Below are 13,550 nucleotides of genomic sequence, written 5' to 3' on the forward strand. Positions count from 1 at the left end.
TCAACTCCAAAAGGCCACTTTGAGTTCACAAGAATGCCTATAGGTTTATGAAATAGTCCATCCACTTTTCAGCGATTAATGAATACAGTGTTGTATGAAATAAATGACGTGAAAGCTATAGTCTACTTGGACGACATAATTGTTTTTGGTTCGACTATTGAAGAACATAATGATAACTTGTGCAAAGTTTTAAGGGCATTGCGCCGACATAATTTGAAAGTCGAGCCAGGAAAATTTTGAAAACAGAAATAAAATACTTAGGTCATGTAATTGACAAGGAAGGCATCCGGCCTACGGAGGAAAATAAAAGTGCCAGAAAAAGATCGCGAAACTTTATTGAAAGAGTTCCACGATGCTCCTTTAGGTGGACATGTTGGAAGTAAACGAATGGCAGAGCGTATGAGTCCACTATTACAATGGACTAATATGCGAAAAGATATCGAAAATTATGTAAGACAATGTGATTCTTGTCAGAAGAATAAAATTAGCCGTTCAAATAAAATTCCAATGAAAATTACTACGACATCATTGGAACCATTCGAAAAGCTGTACATGGATATAGTAGTACTCCCAGATTCTGACTGGGGTAACAAATATGGCCTTGTTATGCAAGACGATCTGACTAGATATTTAGTTGTAGCACCGATGGAAAACCAAGAGAGTTCCACGGTTGCTCAAACTTTTGTAAATAACTATATATGTAGATTTGAGAAACCCGCTGAATTAGTAACGGATAATGCATCCAATTTTGTTAGTTCATTAATGAAAAATATCTGTAAAATTTGAAAAATTAAGAAAATTACTACTAGTACATATCATCCGCAGGCAAACCTCGTCGAAAGATCAAATCGAAAATAAAAAACATATCTTAGACAATATGTGGGTAACGATAATAAAATATGGGACCAACTTTTACCATTTTTTACATTTTAATATAACACTACGATTAAGGTGAAATGTAGCGTCATAAAATGCGCGCAAAATTTTATCCGCTTCAGTTGAACGAACCGTCGCACAAAGCATACCAAGAAAAACGGACACATAGAAACAAGAACTTTTTTCAATGATTGAGAGCAGTGGGTTTACCTCTCGTTATATTGGCTTGTAAATTGAATCCTTCACACTTTGAATATATGCTAATACAATCGTTATTGCTAGTGATTACTCTTACACTAGAGCTATAAATCATGAGTAATTATGAATGACTAACATGAGGTTATATGTATTTGTATTAACCAACTTGATAACCATGTATATGCCTGTTGTTTATCAATGTTTATCACATTGTTTATATCACGATAATACTTGGTTTGTATTTCTTTCAGTAGCTTGTCAATGATGAAGTTATAGTTTTGCTATAAAAATTGCTACAATCTAAAATAATACCTGTTATACGATATCACACAGCCAAGTTTTATTGCTTCAGCAACATCAATGCATTGAACTCAACAGAATTGGACATTATTAGCATTATAAATGACAGTTACTTAGAAAATAAACAATTTCTTACAATACCCATTTTATTGTATTCAACTCGTTTTTATTTCAACACAAAACCCAATGCTGCATAAATTCGCGTCATAATTTTACATGTAATTTTTGCTCACGATATAATGCCACCGTGCATTTCTCACACCACCTCAATACGAAACAGCAGCGCGCAAGCAATAAAAAATATGCGGAAAAGTTTATGTAAACTTTTTCAAATTTCGGTTGTTTTAGCTAAAATTTTATAATTTTGAGTTGCATTTGCAGATTCTTTGTGAAATTCTGCTACAAACACTACTTTTCAGTTCTAAAATCATCCACGTGGAACGGAACAGTTACCGTTTATACATTTCAAAAACCAATTACGGCTCGGCAAAGCAAAATTTCAAAATTATAAGAATACTTAGTTATGATAAATTTGATTTCGAAAACTTAAGTGTTTTTGGTTTTTCGAAAATCGGTCTAGTTTTTGAATAATTGATCAAAAACGCGATTTTCGCATTCCGCTACATTTCACCTTAACGCATCAACGGGTTACACTCCGTTTGAGTTACTACATGGGAAACGAGCAAATATTCCTAATTCAATGTACAAATATAACAATGATGGAATGTACTATGAAGATTATGTGGATGAAATGCGATCATCATTCAAGCGATTGCATCATCAAGAACGAGAAAATTTAATTAAGTCAAAGGAAAAACGTAAGGAGCTGTATGATAAAAACTCAAACGAATGGCAACCAATGTGGGGGGACTTAGTGTTAGTCAAAGCCAATCCCACAGGCGCAGGCCAAAAATTACAATCACTTTGGAGAGGACCATATGAAGTAGTCGCTCTACCTAGTGAACAAACAACTACAATTAAAAATGGGAACAGTCTTGAGAAGATCCATAATAATCGATTGAAAAGATATACCGAATGATCGATGAAAAAAAACAAAACTCGTAATCACTCGAAATCTTTTAAAAATAAATATAAATATAATTTTAACTGAGAAGATAACCTTTAATCCAGTATAACTGTATAAGAATACTGAATGCTGTTTACAAACAAAAATACAAATAAACAATAAAAATTAGCATATTATAAGACAATATACAAATGGCAGCACGAAATAATAGGATAAAGATCGAATTGAAGTTTATTAGTCATGAAAAAGTGTAACAAAAGAAAGACTTTTAAACCAAGTATGAGATTTTGGAACACAAAATCAAGATGAAATTCAAGTAAACAAAATATGAAAATTATTAGCGAAAAATATATTCGACAAAGCGATGTTGTTTGAATATGCAACATAAAAGTGTAGATAAGTTAATGTAAAACCGGACAAAAGTTATTTAAAGCTGTACGACTAGTGAAACGACCAAAATATTGAAGAAATCGGGTTAAAAGTATCAAAGGAGAAATAATCTGTATTGAAAAACTAGGATACGTAAAACAATATACAGGTATTTAGAAAAGAATGGGAAAATTCAAAGCTGCATTATGGCTATGACATGTTACAAAAACAGAAAAAAAACATTATAAAAAAACTAGATTAAAACAAAATAAAACAAAATCAATGTTGTCAAGATGTTAACTTAGTATGCAGTATGAAAACCAAATGGGAACTAAAAATCAACTCGGATGGATCTATGGATTACGAAAGAAGTTATGTGAAAAAAGAAACAATCCATGCATGAAAATCAGTGGAATAACAATAAAAAGATAACAATAAAATATCACAAAAGAGAGAATTATGAAAAACATTTTTGCTTACAATGGAAAGCAAACTTAATACAAGGGAAACAATTTCAAGTAGTAGTAGTAAAAGGATGATGGGATAGAACTAAAAGGGGATACTCAAACGGGATTTTTTTTTCATAGGTTTTATGTATTCAAAATAAAATGACATGATAAACATTAGGTCAGCACAAATATATTGATTCATAGTTAGACATTAAACTAATATAATGAAAAATAAAATTCAACAATGACGTAATGGAATTAGAATACGACTAAACGTTAGAGGACAACAAAATGAGGAAGATATAAGAAACTAGTGGACAGAGTAACGAATACCAAAACGACGTTGGCCAACATATGATTCCTATGCCATAAAGGTATTTTAGCAATTTCGTCAGTATGAGTGTGGAAACAAGTGTGTGTGGACAAGGGGAGCCGGACCCCAGAATGAAAAGAAAGTGCGCACTATTTGAACGGAATGGCAATATGAAATCAAATTTTGTGATAATTCTCAATACTCAAACAAGACAGGCAATCGTAATGAAACAAGAATATGAACCTGAAAATCGGATTTTATTTGAAATCTCAAATTTTTTATGACAAAATAAATACAACACTCAACGAATCGTACAAAGTCGTATAAAGGGATAATACATAAATCAAATCCATAGGGAATTAATTAATAATACTGAAGATTAAAAAAAATACGTGTTGAAAGGATGAAGGGAAATACAATTCATATGTGAACATAAAAGAAATCAATAAACCACTTTACAATGTATACTAACGTATATATCGGATTTATTCACAATTTGTGTTCAAATTAATCTAAAAGACAAATCTAAGTATGTTTTCAGATCAATATAGACCGCCGAAAACACACCTCAGTAAGAAGGGGGAATAGTTGCGGCATGGAACTGACCATTCGACCTGAATGAAAAGCAAAAACCAAACAAAAAGATGGAAGGTAGCAATTACCAGAGGCAAATGAAGGAAAAACAAGTCGATGGACAGAGATAAGCAATGTGTAGGCAGCATTCATGGTAAGATGAGCTGAAATATCGCATGGAAGCGAGTTGCAGAACCAATGAAAAAAAGTATAATAATTTGAGCAGAAACAAAAGATTTACAAAAAAAAACAGACACCTGCAACAATCTTCCCATGCCACAACTCTAACGAAACGTTCTACTTTTACAGGTTAGGGGCTGTCCATAAAAGACGTCACGCCGCAAGGGGGAGGAGGGTGTTTCATAAAACGTGACTTTTTGTGACAGGGGAGAGGGGGGGGAGGTTTTTGGAATGTGACGTCCAATATTTTCAATGAGCGCATTTTTGAAATACCTAATTATATTACTGCTTTGCCCTATTTACTGAAAAAATCTCCACAATAAACGTTTACATTCTATAGGAAAACGTGTATTTGAAGATATAAAAGCTTTTTCTTATAAATTCGGAAATGAGTGATGCAGGAAATCATTTCTGTTGTGATCAGCAAAAGTGCACGGAGGAGCGAGTAAATTAGCGAAATTTATAAATTTTGCCTAATATGAGTAAAAAAGAAAAAGATGCCTTCAAACAGTTTAACTTAAGATGTGCACTGACAATTTTTTCAGTAATTTGATTTTCTAGCAATGATAATAGTATATCATAAGAATTTCTCTTATCTGATTCTGATGCAGTTTATTCAATTATACTTAATTTGAAAAAGGACGGGAGATCAACGATTTCAGACGTAGAACATGTCATGTCTTATCTTGATCATATGTGATTTTACTCCACCAACATAAAAGTTTATCGAATCATCCAATGATTGAACTTTCACTGATCAACTAATAATGAAAAGATTCTCCGGCAGTGATCTCGTTTTGATGAGGTGTTGGTTTTTCTTTTCTCAGCCCTGTAAGCTACACTACGGAAATATTATTCATTACCTAAAACAATAATATATCTGTGTAACCCTGGGAGGACTAAAACAGATGATTTAAATGTTTCATCAATTCCAACCAAATACTTTTGTTAATTTATATAATTTATATTAATAAATTACTTCCGATGATTTTGTAGATTTATGGATATTTTTTAATCTAATGACAGCATGTAATAAATCGATTTTTCCCTCATATTTGTATGGTTTGTCATACATATTGAGAATTTATTGAGATGAATTTTATTAATTTTGAATTCGTGACACGTGACATAGGGGGGAAGTGGGGTCTTTGCTTCTGTGACAATTTGTGACAAAGGGGGGATGGTGAGTCAAAAATCGTTAAAAAAAGCGTGACGTCTTTTATGGACAGCCCCTTAAAGGAAAGCTAATAGTATGTTGATTGCCAAAGATAGATTAGATTGATAGAAAGAGTGTACAAAAATAAAATGAAATAATGAAAAAAAAACACGATCCTACAATTGTTTACGAAAATTGATTTGTATATACACGAGGTGGAAACAATACATTATATAAAGGATAACAATTGAGTATTAGATACAAGTTGCAGCTATCCAAGTTTATTAGGAGATTATTTGTAGAAGAAATCGGAGCCCTGGCCAACGTGTGCATCCAACTTATTCATCGCGGTCGTGCAAGAAGGAAGGATGTCGGTAGCATAGCAAAGCTACCTAAGAGAACGATTCATATTCATATAATATTTAAATGGAAATAATATTCATATAATATTTAAATGGAAGAAAAAGAAAAGAAACGAAAAAATTTTGTAACGCAATCTTAGGGCTAAAAGTTTTACATTCCGTCAACACAACCTTTCAATTTACTACCCGCGCGATCAACTTGATGGTATCATCAAGCTCAGTAAGTAAGGGGGCATGCAATAGCCCTAATTTTATCATAGATCAAGATCAGGCCGAAATCTTATCATAAAGATCTTACAAAAATCATATTTCATTATACCTTAGCTAGTACAGATAGTATATCAGTAAAGTTATTGCAGTGCTCACGGATGCCTATTTTCACATATTGCATCAGTCAGTAAAAACTGTACCACTGAATGAGGAAAATATATATCCATAGCTAAGTGGTAATTAGTCAACAAAAGAATGCCCAGTATGAATTATTTAGGGCAAATACGCCGGAAAAGAACATTTCGCAGTTAAGAGTTAGCAGTGAAATCTAGATATGCGTAATGCTGGAATATATGTATAGCTTTTGGTTAGGTAGTTATATTTTGAGTATAAAAAGGATGTTTATTGAATTAATCGAAGCTTCTTGGTTCAACTGTTGGACCCAGAACACCGGAGCTCGTCGTTGTTTTTTTTTTCCACATCGATCTACTTCCTTGTTTGTAACGCAGGCGGGGAATCAGATTAACCATACGACCAGACTTAGTATCGGCTTGTAACGCAGGACGGTACTAACTGGACGAAGGACTCCACCCCAAAGTCTATAGCGTGTAGCATTTGTTACGCAGGTGCTGCAAACTATAGATTCCATCTAGACTTAGATGTGGCTTGTGCAGCAGGACATCTCTAACTAGAACCTTGCTCGACCGTCGGTTAACCGGTGGAAGTGATTAACGTAGAAGTTAGGGCAGGCACAAAATTTATGTGCTTCAGAGAAAGTGTTGTAATATAGTGTAAAATGCAAAAAAGGAAGTAAATATAAGTGAAGTTTACGGGTTAGAAGGAAACGTCTCGACACTTCGTTTCATTGAAAGAAATACCCCTCTCGCCGCTCGGGTGCGTACACTAGCAATTCAATGATTTTGTAGACTAAGAATCGTCTGCGAACATAAATTCCAAATTCTACAAAAGAAATGTAATGCAGTTCAGGAAGTATCGTAAATAATGACCAAAAACCCACACATAAATTACCGAAAAACCCGTTGAAACTCGACGACGTCTCATTCTCAATCGATTTTCACACGTTGAGATTCATAGTCAGATAATTTAAGGTCACGACCATCAAAACAATTTCATGAAACCTAATCACACCGAAGAATATGCATGCAAAAAACACATGCGGATTGATAAAAAAAGGTATCATCTCACTGCTAGGTAGATTAAGCTTGTTTTATATCAAGCATTATAGCGAATAGAGAAACAAATCGTCTGGTAAATTAAAGGCAATTTTAGATTTAAAAGGTAATATTCTCCAGCAACACGAATTTTTAGAGTAGACGATTTAAAAATGTTGTGTTGTAGTTTAACTTTATAGTTAATATCAATAATGTTTCGAGTGAAGCACGAGGTTTTAAAGACAGCGCTTCGAGAGAGTAACGGGTGTACTTTTTTCCATTAGCAACGGTGGTTGTGTTAAATGTGCAGGCAACTTTATACATACATTCCAGGAGCATTTACGCACCCATTTTTCACCATACGGCGCTTTCGGTGTCACGAGTTACTCAATTACATTTCTATTACACTATGGAATTTAGGTATATTTTATTTATGATTTAACGGTCAATTTAAAAAAATATTTTTCTGGTTTTTGGTCTCGAAGAGGTTGAATCGATGCGAATGAAAGTTTTTCTATCTTTGCGGCATTTTGTCGCTATCTTTTCGCATTGCAATCTTTGTTAACCGCCAGTGAAAATTTATTTTTATGATAAACAATGGTTTGATAAATACGTAAACGAAAAATATGTTGAAAGATTTTTGGTTTTGCAAGAATGATTATAACAATGGTCGTTATTCGTTGCGTGAGTATTTTTTTATAATTTATTTGAAAATGTTTTTCGATTACTCCAAGATTTTAATTCAGTTGATGGAAGATTCGGTAGTACGAACTGTTCATGCGATGGAGCATTCGATAGTACGAACTGTTCGACTAGTTTACAATTAAAAAATACTGCAATCAATCGATGCAATTCTGCTCAAATTTAATTGCAAAATACAATAAACACAGATAACAGATATACAGGTTCAAACAATTTTTATTCAAAATCCTGAATGAATTTCAAATTTGCTTTACGTTGAAAACACTACTGCCACATACTGTTCGCCGCGATCTTTCAAAACGTTTTACGGAACGATAGCAAAATCCTCCTGCCTGTTATAGGAATATTCCAATTACAACAATTTTAACACTTATCACACGATTTCCCTAAGTGTTAAAGACAACATTATTTCCATGTCGCATAAATCACACGAGAATTCGATCGGCATAAAACAAAAATAAGCTTGTCATTTAACCAACAGCCAAACCAAAATCTAGCGTGAAGTGAATGTTGCTCCAAAAATTTGTAGCTTAAGTGAAAGCGAAACCTAAATCATGGTGGCACCTTGTGTCGATCGTGGTGACATCTGAAAGTGTTCGCTGATTGAGCAAATTTTACACACAGTTCATATGTGAGCCTAAATATCTGTAATCTGTGGTATGATTTTTAACGTACTCGGTGACTTTTCAAAATAACCGTATGAATTGCATGTCTATTTACAGAATTCTGTAATGACGTAAATTTGTTAAACTTATCGTCCGGTAAAAATTTGCATAATTATTGTAAAATAAAACTCATGCGCTGAAATATCGGTTATTCCTATTGATTATCGAAAGTTCTGGTCAAAAATATTACCGAACAAAGAAAATAAATCTTAGCGTGTAGATTACTTTAAAGTAAAAATATATTGTTGTCGCATAATATCATAAGTTGGTGCCACAGAAGAATCACAAAAAACGATGGGACAGCAATGGAAAAGATCTCTAATGGATAACTGAAACTCCTGACGCTAACGATTAGCATATTATCAACAAAACTATGAATAACCTCATCGAAGTATTTATAAATAAAGCATAAAAATTGAAAACTACAACATAAGGAAGACAACTCGACCAACCTCCCCCATTTAGATACTCACTAAACGAATCGACTTCGGTTCGGGAAGTATCGGATATAGTCACTTAGTGGAACGATGCAAAATAAGTAAAAAACTTATTAATTTGACATTACTGTTTACAAATGCAAGAGGTTCTATCGATATGTTTGAAAATATAAGTAATATGAGAAAAGCATTATTACACTACTAAGTGGATTATAAAAGGTTTGTTTGAAAAAAAAATTGCATCGTTATGAGTAAAAGATAGTTCTTGTATGTAGATTGTATGGCCGCAGGCGCAAAACGCTTTTTTGCGCGGATAATTATAAGTAATTATAAAGATCCGAATAATTCCAAATTTTCAGGTATTCCTCCTTCTTTCGTCATGGTTGGCAATGATTTTTCCGAAGAAAAGTTATACACAATTGGTATTTTTTAAATAAATTATTGCCGATTACAGTGATATTGTTTGCCATAAGTCTTCGTGGGTTTGAAATTGGTAATGATACTCAGAATTTTTTTCCTGCATTTTCATTTTAATCTGCAATTTGTCTAATGTGTTGTTTCATCATATATGATGAATATATATATATATATATATATATATATATATATATATATATATATATATATATATATATATATATATATATATATATATATACGTATATATATATATATATATATATATATATATATATATATATATATATATATATATATATATATATATATATATATATATATATATATAAATATATATATATATATATATATATATATATATATATATATATATATATATATATATATATATATATATATATATATATATATATATACACATATATATATATATATATATATATATATATATATATATATATATATATATATATATATATATATATATATATATATATATATATATATATATATATATTATATATATTTTATATTTTTTTGCTGCCAAAATTCTTATACATTTCAACCTGTTGTTTGATAACTGTATATTACTTTCACCGTTTTTCACATACATTAAAGTAGAATATGCGTCACAAACACGATCTCCAAAACAGACATTCTATATTTGATTTTTTTACGATGAAATAAAATAGTCACTACTACAACTTTTTTTAAAAGAAACTCTTTATAATGATAACTTCATCTCTCACCTGATGTATCGAAATTTCCAACAAGATTTAACAATTTGCGCACAACACTCCTCGACAACACCTGCTATCTATGTGGCTAATAAGAAATATCTGAAACCGCATTTGCCTTGAACTTGCTTTATATACGATGACCCAATTTCCGGCTTTCTTTTCTCTTCCTTCTGCATGTAACACAAATACATTTGTATAGTATTAAATGTTAGAGAAATATTTGAACTTGTGTTTTGAAGCTTGCATATTTATTGCAAACAATATTGGGGATTTTCGTGGATTATAAAATACTATGATTTTTTCATTAAACAATACATTTAAAAAGGCACAAAGCTCTAATATGCCGATGGCATTAATATTAATTTAATCGAAAAGATTGTGTACAATATAATTAAATTAATACAGTTATATTGTGTCTTGGTGAAGAAGAGGGTTCATTCCACACAAAAAAAAATTAAATCAATTACATTTTCCGTATAATATACAAGCATGCAGAGCTATTTGCACAAAACTGACTGTTTTCAATAACTTTTAGTAAAAATAGAGGTAGTGCGATCTGCATCTTCCAATAAAAGGTGCTTAAAGAAAGTGGTATGAAATATGCGTCCTCAACGATCCAGTTTAATGAGCTACGCTACGCTAAATTCGAACAGTTCTAAACATTCACGCATGTAATATGAATGAAAACTATGCGAAGACAGTTATTTTTTCGATTTGAGATTTTGCCTTTCGAACATTATACTCTGTAAAGAAATGACGAGTAACAGTGGGTGGTACATATTAGTGCGCATCTCATTGTGAGCACCTATGTAAATCACTGTTTGTTGGGATAATCATTGAGGTTTGGTCCTATTAACTTCATTCAACTACATTTCATTTTCGCTGTTGAATTCATGTCACGTCTACCATCGTGAAAATAAAATCTGTCAGTCTCTTATGTCCCGTTTACACTTCTGCTGGCTGCCAGCATGCTGGTGCCAGTGTACTGCCCTCTTAGGAAAAAACGTTCAACTGTGGTCCAAAGTATTAGACCAACGAAGGACCACCGTTAAACGTTTTTTTCCTAAGAGGGCAGTACACTGGCACCAGCATGCTGGCAACCAGTAATAGTGTAAACGCTACATTAACGTTTTTGGGTCGTGAAAAATAAGCTATATATTGTCACAGATAACAGGCTCACACATGAACGGTGTGTGAAATTCGCTCAATCAGCGTAGCGGACACTTGCAGATGTCACCACTATCGATACAAGGTGCCACCACGATTTGGGTTCTGCTTTCACATGAGCCACAATTTGTTGAAGCAACATTCACTTCACGCTAGATTTTTGTTTTGTTGTTGTTTAAAATGACAAGTTTATTTTTGTTTTATGACGATCGAATTCTCGTGTGATTTATGCGACATGGAAATAAAGTTGTCTTTAACACTTAGGGAAATCGTGTGATAGGTGTTAAAATTGTTGTAGTTGGAATATTACTATAACAGGCAGGAGGATTTTGTTATCGTTCCGGAACGTAGTGAAACGTTTTGAGAGATCGCGGCGAACAGTCGAGTAGGTGGCAGTAGTGTTTCCAACGTATAGCAAATTTGAAATTTTCACAGGATTTTGAAAAAAAATATTTGAGCCTGTATATATATATATATATATATATATATATATATATATATATATATATATATATATATATATATATATATATATATATATATATATATATATATATATATATATATATATATATATATATATATATATATATATATATATATATCTGTTATCTGTGGTAATATGCGAAACACAAAACATCCCACATTATCGAAATGACGGAATGAGCAATGAATTCTTACTCGACTGCATGATTTTTCAGTGCTCGATCGGTTCAGTGCTAGAATTTTCGCCTGAGTTGGCTGCTCGATCAACCTGATTGACAGTGACATTATAAATGTCATTGAATATTCGCACATTTTATGAATGTGTTAGTGTGAAATTTAAGCGACTTAAGTTATTTCACTACACTCCAGCTAGAGGAATGGATGATGCTGACTAAGGTAGGCCGTTTTGTTAATTTCCAGCGAATTTCAATAGTTTATCTTGGGATTCTAAGAAGAACTGGTTATTTACTAGTTCTGTATATCCGAAAAACATGAAGATTTAAATTTGTATATTCAGTTATATAATGTTTTCGTTTAAAAATTAACTGAAAATCAGCACGAAAACGTGCAAAATCAGGAAAGAAGAAGAAGAAAACGAATTGACAATTCAGTCCGCATCTTCTCACTCAATTCCGAATGATTTCCGAATCAACCGGTTGTAGGCGAACCGGTTCATTCGGAATCGGTTGTTGCACTGGAGTTGGAACTGATTCGGAAATCATTATGATTTCCACATGAAATTCCGAATGAAAATTTCTCGCCGATTCGGAATTGATTCGGAATCCATTCGGATCTGATAATGTGGGATGTATTGTAACGCCACATCCCACATTATCAGATCCGAATGGATTCCGAATCAATTCCGAATCGGCGAGAAATTTTCATTCGGAATTTCATGTGGAAATCATAATGGATTCCGAATCAATTCCAACTCCAGTGCAACAACCGATTCCGAATGAACCGGTTCGCCTACAACCGGTTGATTCGGAAATCATTCGGAATTGAGTGAGAAGATGCGGACTGAATTGTCAATTCGTCTTCTTCTTTTTCTTTCCTGATTTTGCACGTTCCCACATTATCGAAATGACGGAATGCGTAATGAATTCTTTCTCGACTGCATGATTTTTCAGTGCTCGATCGGTTCAGTGCTAGAATTTTCGCCTGAGTTGGCAGCTCGATCAACCTGATTGACAGTGACATTATAAATGTCATTGAATATTCGCTCATTTTATGAATGTGTTAGTGTGAAATTTAAGCGACTTAAGCCATTTCACTACACTCCAGCTAGAGGAATGGATGATGCTGACTAAGGTAGGCCGTTTTGTTAATTTCCAGCGAATTTCAATAGCTTATATTGGGATTCTAAGAAGAACTGGTTATTTACTAGTTCTGCATATCCGAAAAACATGAAGTTTTAAATTTGTATATTCAGTTATATACTGTTTTCGTTTAAAAATAAACTGAAAATCAGCACGAAAACGTGCAAAATCAGGAAAGAAGAAGAAGAAGACGAATTGACATTTCAGTCCGCATCTTCTCACTCAATTCCGAATGATTTCCGAATCAACCGGTTGTAGGCGAACCGGTTCATTCGGAATCGGTTGTTGCACTGGAGTTGGAATTGATTCGGAAATCATTACGATTTCCACATGAAATTCCGAATGAAAATTTCTCGCCGATTCGGAATTGATTCGGAATCCAGTCGGATCTGATAATGTGGGTTTTCGTGCTGATTTTCAGTTTATTTT

At 32.8% G+C, this 13,550-nt stretch overlaps 1 protein-coding gene across 6 annotated transcripts in view; it reads right to left on the minus strand.

Moving 5' to 3' along the window:
* The window catches only part of LOC131437131 (uncharacterized), a 291,169-nt gene extending 280,758 nt beyond the window's left edge, over positions 1–10,411 (minus strand). For 2 of the 6 annotated variants that reach the window (XR_009230718.1, XM_058606295.1), the window contains exon 1: positions 10,159–10,388. The gene's annotated coding sequence lies outside the window, so the exon portion shown is untranslated. Of the gene's footprint in view, positions 1–10,020; positions 10,042–10,158 lie in introns of those variants that run through there. The other 4 variants (XR_009230717.1, XM_058606296.1, XM_058606299.1 and 1 more) reach the window with 4 other exon arrangements.
* Between the last annotated feature and the right edge of the window lie 3,139 nt (positions 10,412–13,550).

Source organism: Malaya genurostris, chromosome 3 (genome assembly GCF_030247185.1).
Source record: "Malaya genurostris strain Urasoe2022 chromosome 3, Malgen_1.1, whole genome shotgun sequence".
Taxonomy (NCBI): domain Eukaryota; kingdom Metazoa; phylum Arthropoda; class Insecta; order Diptera; family Culicidae; genus Malaya; species Malaya genurostris.